At 41.6% G+C, this 14,602-nt stretch overlaps 1 protein-coding gene across 2 annotated transcripts in view; it reads right to left on the bottom strand.

Annotated features, from left to right (window-relative positions):
* Window positions 1-13,184, bottom strand: part of MYO1A (myosin IA) — a 153,148-nt gene extending 139,964 nt beyond the window's left edge. For both annotated transcript variants that reach the window (XM_073613838.1, XM_073613839.1), the window contains exon 1: window positions 13,006-13,184. The gene's annotated coding sequence lies outside the window, so the exon portion shown is untranslated. The remainder of the gene's footprint in view (window positions 1-13,005) is intronic.
* Between the last annotated feature and the right edge of the window lie 1,418 nt (window positions 13,185-14,602).

Genomic DNA, 14,602 nt, shown 5'->3' with positions numbered 1-14,602 from the left:
GGGTGAAGCCAAGGAACAGTTTAGCAGGATTTGGCCCAAATTTGATCTGTGTGTCGCCAGCTTAAAGCAGAACTTCCCCCTAAAGGAGAAGTTCCACATTATGTCCTCCTCCCCTCCTCTTAACATTTGGCACATTAAAATTTTTTGGGGGAGCAGGTATCTAGTTTTGATAGGCACCCTCTCCCACTTCCACTTGGATTGCCTAGGCAATCTAAGCAGAATTTCGGCCCCCTCTCTTTGCCAGTGTCCCTTCTGGGACATATCACATGTCCCTTCTGGGACCATTCACAAACCGCAGCGAGGCTTGCGCATGCACAGTGGGAAGCCAGCTGTGAAGTTGCAAGGAGTCACCGCTGGCTTCCCACAGTAAACATGGCAGAGCCTGGGACCCGAAGACTGGCGAAGAACCAGCCTGAGTGAGGACAGCGACAGATGCCGGGACAGTATTTGTAGCTGCTGCCTTTTAATTTTTTTTCTAAGGTGAAGATCCTCTTTAACCACTTCAATACAGGGCATTTTCACCCCCTTCCTGCCCATGCCAATTTTTAGAGCTGTAACATTTTGAATGACAATTGCGCGGTAATGCAACACTGTACCCAAATGAAATTTTTATAATTTTTCCCCACAAATAGAGCTTTCTTTTGGTGGTATTTGATCACCTCTGCATTTTATATTCTTTGCACTATAAACAAAAGAAGAGCGACAAGTTTTAAAAAACACAATATGTTTTACTTTTTGCTATAATAAATATCCCAAATTTAAAAAACAAAAACAAATTTTTTCCTCAGTTTAAGCCAATATGTATTCTTCTACATATTTTTGGTTAAAAAAATCACAATAAGTGTATATTGATTGGTTTGCACAAAAGTTATATCGCCTACAAAATAGGGGATGGATTTATGGCATTTTTATTATTATTATTTTTTTTTTATTAGTAATGGCGTCGATTTGCAATTTTTATCGTGACTGTGACATTGCGGCGGACATATTGGACACTTTTGACATGATTTTGGGACCACTGACATTTATACAGCGATCAGCGCTATAAATATGCACTGATTACTGTATAAATGTCACTGGCAGGGAAGGAGTTAACACAAGGGGGCGAGCAAGGGTTTAAATGTGTTACCTAGGGAGTGATTCTAACTGTGGGGGGATGGGACTGACTAGGGGAGGAGACCGATTGGTGTTCCTATACACTAGGAACACATGATCTGTCCCTTCTCCCCTGACAGGACGTGGATCTCCACTTTACTGCTCTGTAACGAGCGTTCATGAGTGCCTGGGGACATTGCGGCCCCCGGGCACGTGCATAGACTCTTGTGACGTGGCGCGCGCGCGCCCCCCTTATTCCGCCAGTAAGCCGAGGACGTCATATGTCACCCGCCCAGGATAGGAGATCACATCTGCGGACGTCATATGACAATGGGCAGGTAGGGAAGTGGTTAAAGAGGAACTGCAGTCTGCTCACATTTGTAATAAAAACATCTTTGCCTTTCTGAAGCTTCCCTCCAATCACTTTGCATATTATTTAATACACTGTGATTCTGTACTTGCCAAATATGCTGCAGAAATCTCCATCCACTAAGTCTGGCTGCATCCATTTTAACTGTGGGCAGCTGAAGCTGCTGCCTGTTCACTTCCTGGATTTATACAGATACAGAGGCACACCTCCAGCTCTGAAGCCCTACAACTCTCATTGGCTCTCTTATGACTCATCCCCCCTCCCTTCCTGGCAAACTCTCACAAGAGTGAGAGAGAAAGTGCTGTGCATGATGTCATAAGCCTAGGCTTTTTACAAGAAACAGGAAGTGGGCTGTATAAGATATTTACTGACAGAAAAAAAAGTTTTACTATCCAAAGTTAAAACAACAAGGGCAGAGGATTTAATAGATGGAAAGTTGAAAAAATTACTGAAGGCATGCTTTAAGTTAAAGTAAAAGCACAGGGGACACATTTTTTTTGGCTTACTAAAAATTTGGTGTAAGGTGGATTATGTGAACACTCAGTTCTTGCACTAATGCATACTGACACCTTGACAAAAAGAACTGTTTTTTTCTTTAGTACCACAAAATATATTATTAGCCAATGGGAGGTCACGTGACCTCTTTCTGGCCTGAATTTGGCTTCAAGCTGCTTTTGTATTCCAATAGACTTTTATGGGGAGAGAACCAGTTCTAACATGAACAAATGCCCATCATCAGTGTTACAGGCACTTTATGATCTTATGTATAACTCAGATGTTGAATGATTGAAAACATGGTAGCACATAATAGGAAACTTATAGTAAGTTTCTAAAACACTTTATGAGGCAGGTTGCAATACAGTAATCCCTTGAAATGTTCTACATTTTGTCATGTGACAACCAAAATTGCAAATGCATTTTATTGGGATTTTTACGTGATCGACCAACACAAAGTGGCACATACTATAATTGTGAAGTGGAAGGAAAATGATAAATGGTTTTCAATTTTTGTTTTACAAATAAATATGTGAAAAGTGTGGCGTGCATTTGTATTTAGCCCCCTTTACTCTTATGTGTAATTTAATCTTAGTATAAATACAGCTGTTCTGTGAAGCCCTCAGAGGTTTGTTAGAGAACCTTGGTGACAGCATCATGAAGGCCAAGAAACACACCAGACAGGTCAGGGATACAGTTGTGGAGAAGTTTAAAGCAGGGTTAGATTATAAAAAATATATCCCCAGCTCACAGAGCACTGTTCAATCCATCATCTGAAAATGAAAAGAGTATGACACAAACTGTAAACCTACCAAGACATGGCTGTCCACCTAAACTGACAGGCCAAGCAAGGAGAGCATTAATCAGAGAAGCAGCCAAGAGGCCCATGGTAACTCTGGAGGAGCTGCAGAGATCCACAGTTAAGGTGGGAGAATCTGTCCACAGGACAACTATTATGCCGCGTACACACGGTCGGACTTTTCGTCTACAAAAGTCCGACAGCCTGTCCGACAGACTTTCGACGGACTTTTGGCGGACTTTTGGCGGACTTGCGGCAAACTTTCTTACGAACGGACTTGCCTACATACCATCACACAAAAGTCCGACGGATTCGTACGTGATGACGTACACCGGACTAAAATAAGGAAGTTGATAGCCAGTAGCCAATAGCTGCCCTAGCGTGGGTTTTTGTCCGTCGGACTAGCACACAGACGAGCGGATTTCTGGGTCCGGCGTAGTTACGACGTAAAGATTTGAAGCATGTTTCAAATCTAAAGTCCGTCAGATTTGAAGCTGGAAAAGTCAGCTGAAAGTCCGGGGAAGTCCACACACGATTGGATTGTCAGCCAGCTTTAGTCCGTCGGCGTCCGTCGGACTTTTGTAGACGAAAAGTCCGACCGTGTGTACGCGGCATTAGTCGTATACGCCACAAATCTGACCTTTATGGAAGAGTGGCAAGAAGAAAGCCATTGTTCAAAGAAAGCCATAAGAAGTCCGTTTGCAGTTTGCGAGAAGCCATGTGTGGGATACAGCAAACGTGGAAGAAGGTGCTCTGGTCAGATAAAACCAAAACTGAATTTTTTGGCCTAAAAGCAAAACGTTATGTGTGGCGCAAAACTAACACTGCACATCAACCTGAACACACAATCCCCAATGGCAGCACCATGTTGTGGGGATGATTTTATTCAGCAGGGACAGGGAAGCTGGTCAGAGTTGATGGGAAGATGGATAGAGCCAAATACAGGGCAATCTTATGCCACGTACACAAGACCGGTTTTGCCGTCGGAATAAACTCCGAAGGTTTCTCCGACGGAACTCCAAGGAATTCCATTCCAGCGGTCTTGCCTACACATGGTCAACCCAAAGTCCGACCAAAGTCTGACTGTCCAGAACGCGATGACGTACAACAGTACGACGGGACTAGAAAAAGGAAGTTCAATAGCCAGTAGCCAATAGCTTCCGTCTTGTACTTGCTTCAGAGCATGCGTTGTTTTTGGTCCATCAGAACAGCATACAGGCGATCGGTTTTCCCGATATGAATAGGTTCCGTTGGAGATTTTTAGGACATGTTCCATTTCTAGGTCCGTCAGAATTTTCGAAAAAGTAAGTCCAATGAGTCCTACACACGATCGGAATAGACAATGAAAAGCTTCCGTCAGACTTTTTCTGTCGGACATTCCGCTCGTGTGTAGAGTCTGCATAAGACTTGATGCTGGGGCGGAGGTTCATCTTCCAGCAGAACAACGACCCTAAACATACATAAACATAATAATACAGCCAGAGCTACAATGGAATGGTTTGGATCAAAGCATATTCATGTGTTGGAATGGCCCATTCAAAGTCCAGACCTAAATCCAATTGAGAATCTGTGGCAAGACCTGAAAATTGCTGTTTTCACTCTCCAGATGTGCAAAGCTGGTAGAGACATATCCAAAAAGACTTGCAGCTGTAATTGCAGCGAAAGGTGGATTCTACAAAGTATTGACTCAGGGGGGCTGAGTACAAATGCACACTACACTTTTCAGATACTTAATTTGTAGAAAAATTTGAAAACCATTTATCATTTTCCTTCCACTTCACAATTATGTGCCACTTTGTTGGTTGATCACATAAAATCCCAATAAAATACATTTACGTTTTTGGTTGTAACATGACAAAATGTGGAAAATTTTAAGGGGTATGAATACTTTTTCAAGGCGCTGTAAATAAACATAAACTCTCATTACTTCAGATCCCAGTATATTAACCTTTCCATCTTGTCAAATCAGGTCATGTTACCACTGCAAGGAAAATTGGATATCACGATCTCCATGGTTAGTTTAACCGCTTTCCGACCAGCCGCCGTCATTTACGACGGCAGGTCGGCACAATCCCGTGAGCCGTTGTAGCTTGCGGGATTGGGATAGCAGGTGCGCCCACTGCACAGCGGGGGTACTGATGCTCGTGGCCGACGGCTGCGATAACCGCCGGCCACGAGCGATCGGGGCACGAGAGGAAGAACAGGGACGTGGGTGTAAAAACACAAATCCCTGTTCTGTTCTGTGAGGCGTGACAGATCGTGAGTTCCTATTAGCTAGGAACCATGATCCGTCACTTCCTCTAGGTCAGTCCCCTCCCCCTACAGTTAGAAACACACATAGGGAACACAGTTAACCCCTTGATCGCCCCCTAGTGTTAACCCCTTCCCTGCCAGTGACATTTTTACAGTAATCAGTTCATTTTTATAGCACTATAAATATAAATGCCAATGGTCCCAAAAATGTGTCAAAAGTGTCCGATGTGTCCATCATAATGTTGCAGTCCCAATAAAAATCGCAGATCGCTGCCATTACTAGTAAAAAAAAAAAATAATAATAAAAATGCTACAAAGGTATCCCCTATTATTTAGACGCTATAACTTTTGCACAAACCAATCAATATACGCTTATTGGGATTTTTTTTAACCAAAAATATGTAGAAGAATGCAAATTGGCCTAAACTGAGAAAAAAATAGCTTTTTTTTTAAAAAAATGGGGATATTTATTATAGCAAAAAGTACAAAATATTGTGTTTTTTTCAAAATTGATGCTTTTTTTTGTTTATAGCGCAAAAAATAAAAACCACAGGCGATCAAATACCACCAAAAGAAAGCTCTATTTGTGGGGAAAAAAAGGACGTCAATTTTGTTTGAGTGCAGCGTCGCTTGTCAGTTAAAGCGACGCAGTGCCAAATCGCAAAAAATGACCCGGTCTTTTAGCAGCCAAATATTCCGGGGCTGAAGTGGTTAAGAGTTGTTTCACACTATTGTGCTATGGCATGCATCTGTGCCGATGCAATGGGGTGTCAGGTATTTCTCCATGAAGTGACTCCCCCAATTAATGGCGAGGCAAGGGATTGAGGAGGAGGGGAGTATATTGCTTTATCCTGAGAGGTGACTGCCCTGCTCAAATAGCAGAAGAGTACACGTGTTCTGAAGTGTTGGGAACTGCTTGTCATTGTGCTGAGTCACCATTCTAGAAAGCAGGGGGTTTCTGGATCATACAGAAAAAGGAATACTCCAAACATTCCCACAAACTCGGAACTGTTCTTTCACAGCCACCAGTGGGGTGGAGCTGGGGTATCCCTCCCTGCAGTTCATCATCAGAAGAACACTGGAAGACATTTCCATTGTTCTGCTGAAAATGGAAACCACCTTAATTTCACAAAAAGCATTTCTTTATTTAGACAATGAAACCTGCCATAGACTGCTAATAGAAATGCAAAGACAGCAGCACAAAGTCTACCTGCAGCCCCTATTCAGCCTTGTAAAATTATAAGGCTCTGCAGATTCTTTTTAGACTTTCTATTCACCTTTGACTCTCTGTGCAGAGTAATAAAGCTAATCTTATCTTTCATTCAAATAAAAAGTAGTAATGATCTGCCATTTCCAAGCCATAAATACATAAAAAATACATGAGTGACCAAAGATCACATTGTATCTAATGATCGTATCCCAGGCTAGGTAAAGAATACATGTTATCATACACTATTGGGTCTTGTAGTAGCACTATTGCAGTGTGTCATGTACGTCACTGATATGGGTCCTGTGTATGATATGGAGAGTGTCCAGTGTAGGATATGGGGTGTGTCCAGTGTATGATAAAAGGAGATTCCAGTGTTTAATATAGGGGGACTCCTGTGTACAATATGGTGAAAGTCCAGTGTATGATATAGGGAGAGTGCAGTGTACTACATAGGTATTATATGGGGGGAGTCCAGTGTTTGATATGGGGAGAATTTAGTGTATGGTATGGAGAGAGTTCAGTGTACGATATGGGTAGAGCCTGGTGTATGACATTGGGAGAGCCCAGAATATGATAGGAGAGAGTCCAGTGTATGATATGGGGAGGTTCCAGTTTATTATATAGGGAGAGTCCAGTGTATGATATGGAAGAGTCCAGTGTTTGATATAGGGAGAGTCCAGTGTATGATAGGGGTAGAGTCTGGTGTATGATATAGGGAGAGCTCAGAATATGATAGGAGGGAGTCCAGTGTATGATATGGGGAGGTTCCAGTCTATGATATAGGGATAGTCCAGTGTATGATATAGGGAGAGACCAGTGTATGATATGGGGAGAGTCCAGTGTATGATATGGGGAGAGTCCAGTGTATGATATAGGGAAAGTCCAGTGCATGATATAGGGAGAGGCCAGTATATCATATAGGGAGAGACCAGTGTATGATATGGGGAGAGTCCAGTGTATGATATAGGGAAAGTCCAGTGCATGATATAGGGATAGTCCAGTGTATTATATAGGGAGAATTCAGCGGATGACATGGGGATAGTCCAGTGTATTATATAGGAAGAATTCAGCGGATGACATAGGGAGAGTCCAGTGTATTATATAGGGATAATTCAGCGGATGATATGGGGAGAGTCCAGTGTATTATATAGGGAGAATTCAGAGGATGATATGAGGATAGTCCAGTGTATTATATAGGGAGAATTCAGCGGATGATATGGGGAGAGTCCAGTGTATTATATAGGGAGAATTCAGCGGATGACATGGGGAGAGTCCAGTGTATTATATAGGGAGAATTCAGCGGATGACATGGGGAGAGTCCAGTGTATTATATAGGGAGAGTTCAGTGGATGATATAGGGAGAGTCCAGTGTATTATATAGGGAGAATTCAGTGGATGATATGGGGAGAGTCCAGTGTATTATATAGGGAGAATTCAGAGGATGATATGGGGATAGACCAGTGTATTATATAGGGAGAATTCAGCGGATGAGATGGGGAGAGTCCAGTGTATTATATAGGGAGAATTCAGCGGATGACATGGGGAGAGTCCAGTGTATTCTATCGGGAGAATTCAGCGGATGACATGGGGATAGTCCAGTGTATTATATAGGGAGAATTCAGTGGATGACATAGGGAGAGTCCAGTGTATTATATAGGGAGAATTCAGTGGATGATGTGGGGAGAGTCCAGTGTATTATATAGGGAGAATTCAGTGGATGATATGGGGAGAGTCCAGTGTATTATATAGGGAGAATTCAGTGGATGATATTGGGATAGTCCAGTGTATTATATAGGGAGAATTCAGCGAATGACTTGGGGAGAGTCCAGTGTACTATATAGGGACAATTCAGTGGCTGATATGGGGAGAGTCCAGTGTATGATATGGGGAGAGTCCAGTGTATTATATAGGGAGAATTCAGTGGATGATATAGGGAGAGTCCAGTGTATTATATAGGGAGAATTCAGTGGATGATGTGGGGAGAGTCCAGTGCATTATATAGGGAGAATTCAGCGGATGATATGGGGAGAGTCCAGTGTATTATATAGGGAGAATTCAGCGGATGATATGGGGAGAGTCCAGTGTACTATATAGGGAGAATTCAGTGGATGACATGGGGATAGTCCAGTGTATTATATAGGGAGAATTCAGCGGATGACATGGGGATAGTCCAGTGTACTATATAGGGAGAATTCAGCGGATGACATAGGGAGAGTCCAGTGTATTATATAGGGAGAATTCAGTGGATGATATGGGGAGAGTCCAGTGTATTATATAGGGAGAATTCAGTGGATGATATTGGGATAGTCCAGTGTATTATATAGGGAGAATTCAGCGGATGACTTGGGGAGAGTCCAGTGTACTATATAGGGACAATTCAGTGGCTGATATGGGGAGAGTCCAGTGTATGATATGGGGAGAGTCCAGTGTATTATATAGGGAGAATTCAGTGGATGATGTGGGGAGAGTCCAGTGTATTATATAGGGAGAATTCAGCGGATGATATGGGGAGAGTCCAGTGTATTATATAGGGAGAATTCAGTGGATGATATGGGGAGAGTCCAGTGTATTATATAGGGAGAATTCAGCGGATGATATGGGGAGAGTCCAGTGTATTATATAGGGAGAATTCAGCGGATGATATGGGGAGAGTCCAGTGTACTATATAGGGAGAATTCAGTGGATGACATGGGGATAGTCCAGTGTATTATATAGGGAGAATTCAGCGGATGACATGGGGAGAGTCCAGTGTATTATATAGGGAGAATTCAGCGGATGACATGGGGAGAGTCCAGTGTATTATACAGGGAGAATTCAGTGGAGGACATGGGGAGAGTCCAGTGTATTATATAGGGAGAATTCTGCAGATGACATGGGGAGAGTCCAGTGTATTATATAGGGAGAGTTCAGTGGATGACATGGGGAGAGTCCAGTGTATTATATAGGGAGAGTTCAGTGGATGACATGGGGAGAGTCCAGTGTATTATATAGGGAGAATTCTGCGGATGATATGGGGAGAGTCCAGTGTATTATATAGGGAGAATTCAGCGGATGATATGGGGAGAGTCCAGTGTATTATATAGGGAGAATTCAGTGGATGATATGGGGAGAGTCCAGTGTATTATATAGGGAGAATTCAGTGGATGACATGGGGAGAGTCCAGTGTATTATATAGGGAGAATTCAGCGGATGACATGGGGAGAGTCCAGTGTATTATATAGGGAGAATTCTGCAGATGATATGGGGAGAGTCCAGTGTATTATATAGGGAGAATTCAGCGGATGATATGGGGAGAGTCCAGTGTATTATATAGGGAGAATTCAGTGGATGATATGGGGAGAGTCCAGTGTATTATATAGGGAGAGTTCAGTGGACGATATGGGGAGAGTCCAGTGTATTATATGGATGATATGGGGAGAGTCCAGTGTATTATATAGGGAGAATTCAGCGGATGAGATGGGGAGAGTCCAGTGTATTATATCGGGAGAATTCAGCGGATGACATGGGGATAGTCCAGTGTTCTTATATAGGGAGAATTCTGCAGATGACATGGGGAGAGTCCAGTGTATTATATAGGGAGAATTCTGCGGATGATATGGGGAGAGTCCAGTGTATTATATAGGGAGAATTCTGCGGATGATATGAGGAGAGTCCAGTGTATTATATAGGGAGAATTCAGCGGATGATATGGGGAGAGTCCAGTGTATTATATAGGGAGAGTTCAGTGGATGATATGGGGAGAGTCCAGTGTATTATATAGGGAGAATTCAGTGGATGATATGGGGAGAGTCCAGTGTATTATATAGGGAGAATTCAGCGGATGAGATGGGGAGAGTCCAGTGTATTATATCGGGAGAATTCAGCGGATGACATGGGGATAGTCCAGTGTATTATATAGGGAGAATTCAGTGGATGATATGGGGAGAGTCCAGTGTATTATATAGGGAGAATTCAGCGGATGAGATGGGGAGAGTCCAGTGTATTATATCGGGAGAATTCAGCGGATGACATGGGGATAGTCCAGTGTATTATATAGGGAGAATTCAGTGGATGACATAGGGAGAGTCCAGTGTATTATATAGGGAGAATTCAGTGGATGATATGGGGAGAGTCCAGTGTATTATATAGGGAGAATTCAGTGGATGATATTGGGATAGTCCAGTGTATTATATAGGGAGAATTCAGCGGATGACTTGGAGAGAGTCCAGTGTACTATATAGGGACAATTCAGTGGCTGATATGGGGAGAGTCCAGTGTATGATATGGGGAGAGTTCAGTGGATGATATGGGGAGAACCCAGTGTATTATATAGGGAGAATTCAGTGGATGATGTGGGGAGAGTCCAGTGTATTATATAGGGAGAATTCAGCGGATGATATGGGGAGAGTCCAGTGTATTATATAGGGAGAATTCAGCGGATGATATGGGGAGAGTCCAGTGTATTATATAGGGAGAATTCAGTGGATGATATGGGGAGAGTCCAGTGTACTATATAGGGAGAATTCAGCGGATGATAGTCCAGTAAAGTTTGCCTCTCTTTGGACACAGCTTTGTAGCATGGCAGCCACTACATCTAAGTAGGTGACATTCATCAGGTGATCCCTATAGTTTGCGTAAATGTCTACATTTTATCATGTAAAAGGCTACTTTTAGAATTAGGAATTTAATACTTGCATTTAAAAAAAAAATGAATGAAGGACAATGCAGCGGCATATTTTAGCAACGGATTAGATTATCATCTGTAACAAAGATTATTCTGACCTCATGTATGATAACAGGATACGGTTTTACTTTGTGAAGGCCAATTTACTGTGTTTCATAATCTATGGATACATGTTAGATGTTGGAAATCAGAGCTAAGCATTAACTTGTGTCATGCTCTAATTATGAGTTCTCAGGTTTACATTTTATTGCATACATGCAGTATAAATACCTTGGTCAATGACATGGTGACAGTATTTATAATATCATCTTAAAATAAATTAATCAGGGTGTTCAGATTTTTACAGCAACCTTAAATCAAATACACAAAGGCATTCTGGGAAATCATTTTTGGCACCTTTTTTATAATTATACTAAGACTAATATTGCCACATATTTGTTAGATTTCTGATAGTTTTGTCCTGTACCAGCAAAAGTATTTATACAGTGTGAGGGAGAACCCAAACCATTCCATTTATATGGAACCAAGTAGACTTTCACACTATATAATCATTGGTGTGGTCAGCCTAAACTGACAGTAGCATAAAAAGGTATTTCATCTTTATTATACTGTATGTATAATTTCTACAAATTTTTGTAATGTTTATATCATATCATATATCTCCTAAATTCATAGCTGTACCTTAAAATAGTGCAGAATGAATGTGTATAGCAGTACAGATGCCTGGACAGTATCCCTCCATTATTCAAACTGCCGTTTACATTACTGTATTTTCTGGGTGGAGAGGGGTGGGGGTAGTGGGGGGCGGGGGGTAATACATTTATGTTTTTGAATGTAATAATTTATTGGTCTCATTCAGCATTTTCAAACACTAGTATAAATCTGTGTGCATCACAGTCCTGGAGCAAGCATGTGGCAAGCGAAAGAGAAACCTCAGTATAACATATCTCTGTTCTTGTTTTTAGACAGTCAGAAAGCACTACAGCAAAAGCATTTCCATGACAGCCAGGCAAATGGTATTTTCAAAAGGAAAACAATGGCAGCCTAGATATTTCACTTAAAGCGGTATTAAACCCAAAACCAAAAATGTAATATATTGCAGCTTACCAATCATTAGATGTTGGGACTGGATTCATTTTCTTTTTTTAGGCTTTTTTTCCCCTCTGTTTTCACCTGGTGATCGGGCCAGTAACACACCTCCTGTATTAGAGTGCCCCCACACTGGATGAAGGAGCACAGGGGGCGCCATTGGACAGCAGTATTGTCAGTCTGGGGGGGAGGGAAGTGCTAGATGTACTAGCAGATTTTTATACACTAAAAAATTTAAGCCAAACTCCAGCTAATACCTTATCAATTACAATTTTATTACTTTATAAATTACAATTACAGTTACAGTAAACCATTTTTTTTCCGTTTGGGATAAAGGTTTTATATAAACAAATAAAAGCTGATTATTGTAAGCACCTCTGTCAGTGGTAAATGGCTTGTCTCAACCTTTAAACTACTACATCTGCAGGACAGTTTGTTTTGTTGAAAAATAACAGGCCAACTGGCAGGATCACCAAGTAAAATTAAAGGTAAGAAAACCAAAAAAAAAAAGAAAACAAATGTAGCCATCACATCTAAGAATTGGTAAGCTGCAATATAATACGTTTTTGCCTTTGGGTTTAATCCCTTAGATTTTAGTTTTTCTACTCCCCACGTGTGGTCATATAATCAATGAATGGCTGAACTAGTCTAACTACAATGGTTCCTATATAAATCAATATGATATTTGTCATCGGTAGTTATTGCAATAACCATTAACCTCAATCTGTAACAAATGAATCCCACTGTAACATTTGATTCATGGCTAATAGATGGCAGAGCAACCAGAATATTAGGTTTAAAATGAACAAACAGTAATCTATAGGTACATTGGAGGTTATAAGAGCCCTAGTGACAGGTCTTTATATCCATGTGCAGACATACTGACTTTTCCTTATAGTACTAAGCATGGACTATAAGAAAAAAAAATACTGATTCCAGAAAGAGGAAGTAATCCTTATATAAATGATGGATCTGCTGTACTTTGTTCTTGTCACCGGAGAACTTGAAAATCACAGCAAAACTTCACTCACCTCTCCTCTAGGTGAAATGGGGATTCAGAGAGCTGTTGTGTAGCTGGTGGGATTTAATTGTGTTTCTCCCAAAGGCGCTCCAACACTCCCAGAGGACCTTTAACACCAAGTTTCAGGAGCAGAATCCTTGTGTGTGCTCACATGGAGCTGTCCATGGTGTCTGGCAGCTGGAGATAATGACTGGCAGCACTTAGAGCCTAGTACATCCCTTCCATCACCACACCTATTTCCTTACCACAAGGCTAGCCTGGAACACCCCCTGCCTGACAGCTGCCAGCACTGCAAAGCAAAAAAAAAAAAATGCATTAACAAACATATGACATTTATGTTGGGTACATTTGATGTGTTCTTGATTTATTTTTTATTTTTTTGACGAGGCTACCTTTTGCATACATTTAATAAATGCACCCACATTAACAAAATTTTAAAAATATGCATTTATTACATTATTATTATAATACAATATTATTACAATATTATTATTTCTGCATTGAAACCTGCAGAGCATTGCACAGGCTCCTGAAAAGTCTTGCCCCAGATCCACATGGAGGTATCGCTCTTCTGCTTTGGGTTGGAAGAAGTAAACCCTGGACAACAAGAAGTGTATTTATTTAAAACATTTCAGAACTATTCATTCTGTGAAACTGCATGTGCATCTGTTCTGTGTGAATGGGAACAAAAACAATTGTTATGAGACTATTTTGTCTCTAGGTCGAATGTTATTCTTCATTCAAAATACAGTGAAGTAGGAATATACTGCATTATAGCCACTAGATGAAGCTGAAAACTATAGAAAATAAGTATAATGCCCTGTACACACGATTGGACATTGATCGGACATTCCGATAATAAAATCCATGGATTTTTTCTGACAGATGTTGGCTCAAACTTGTCTTGCATACACACGGTCACACAAAGTTGTCGGAAAATCCGATCGTTCTGAACGCGGTGACGTAAAAACCGTACGTCAGGACTATAAACTGGGCAGTAGCCAATAGCTTTTGTCTCTTAATTTATTCTGAGCATGCGTGGCACTTTGTGCGTCGGATTTGTGTACACACGATCGGAATTTAACCAATCGGATTTTGTTGTGGGAAAATTTTATATCCTGCTCTCAAACTTTGTGTGTTGGAAATTCCGACAGAAAAAGTCCGATGGAGCCCACACACGATCGGAATTTCTGGCAACACAATCCGATCGCACTTTTTCCGTCGGAGAATCCGACCGTGTGTACAGGGCATAAGAGTAAATCAGGAAAATGACACATTACAACCACTAGATCAGCGGTCGCAAACCAGTGGTCCGTTGGCCACTGATGGTCCACAAGAACATTGTGGTGGCCCCCAGGTGTTCTACCGCAAATCAACATTGTGGCAGACGTATACCGCCCAATGTTGTTTCCAGTGTTGTTCTCAATACGCAATGACAGTCAAGGCTGTCAGCACACATTGATACCCAATGCCTCCTCTGTAGTTCCGGCTCCTGAGGCCGGGGGAGTAGTGCAGAGACTGGGAAGTGAAGAAAGAGGGAACTCCAATGGCAGCACTGATCATAGACTGTGGGAGGGAGCACAGGGCTCGATCATATGGCTGGATAA

This window comes from Aquarana catesbeiana, linkage group LG02 (assembly GCF_042186555.1).
Source record: "Aquarana catesbeiana isolate 2022-GZ linkage group LG02, ASM4218655v1, whole genome shotgun sequence".
Lineage (NCBI taxonomy): Eukaryota > Metazoa > Chordata > Amphibia > Anura > Ranidae > Aquarana > Aquarana catesbeiana.
The sequence above is the reverse complement of the archived record's forward strand: the minus strand, read 5'-3'. Positions and strand labels throughout refer to the sequence as shown.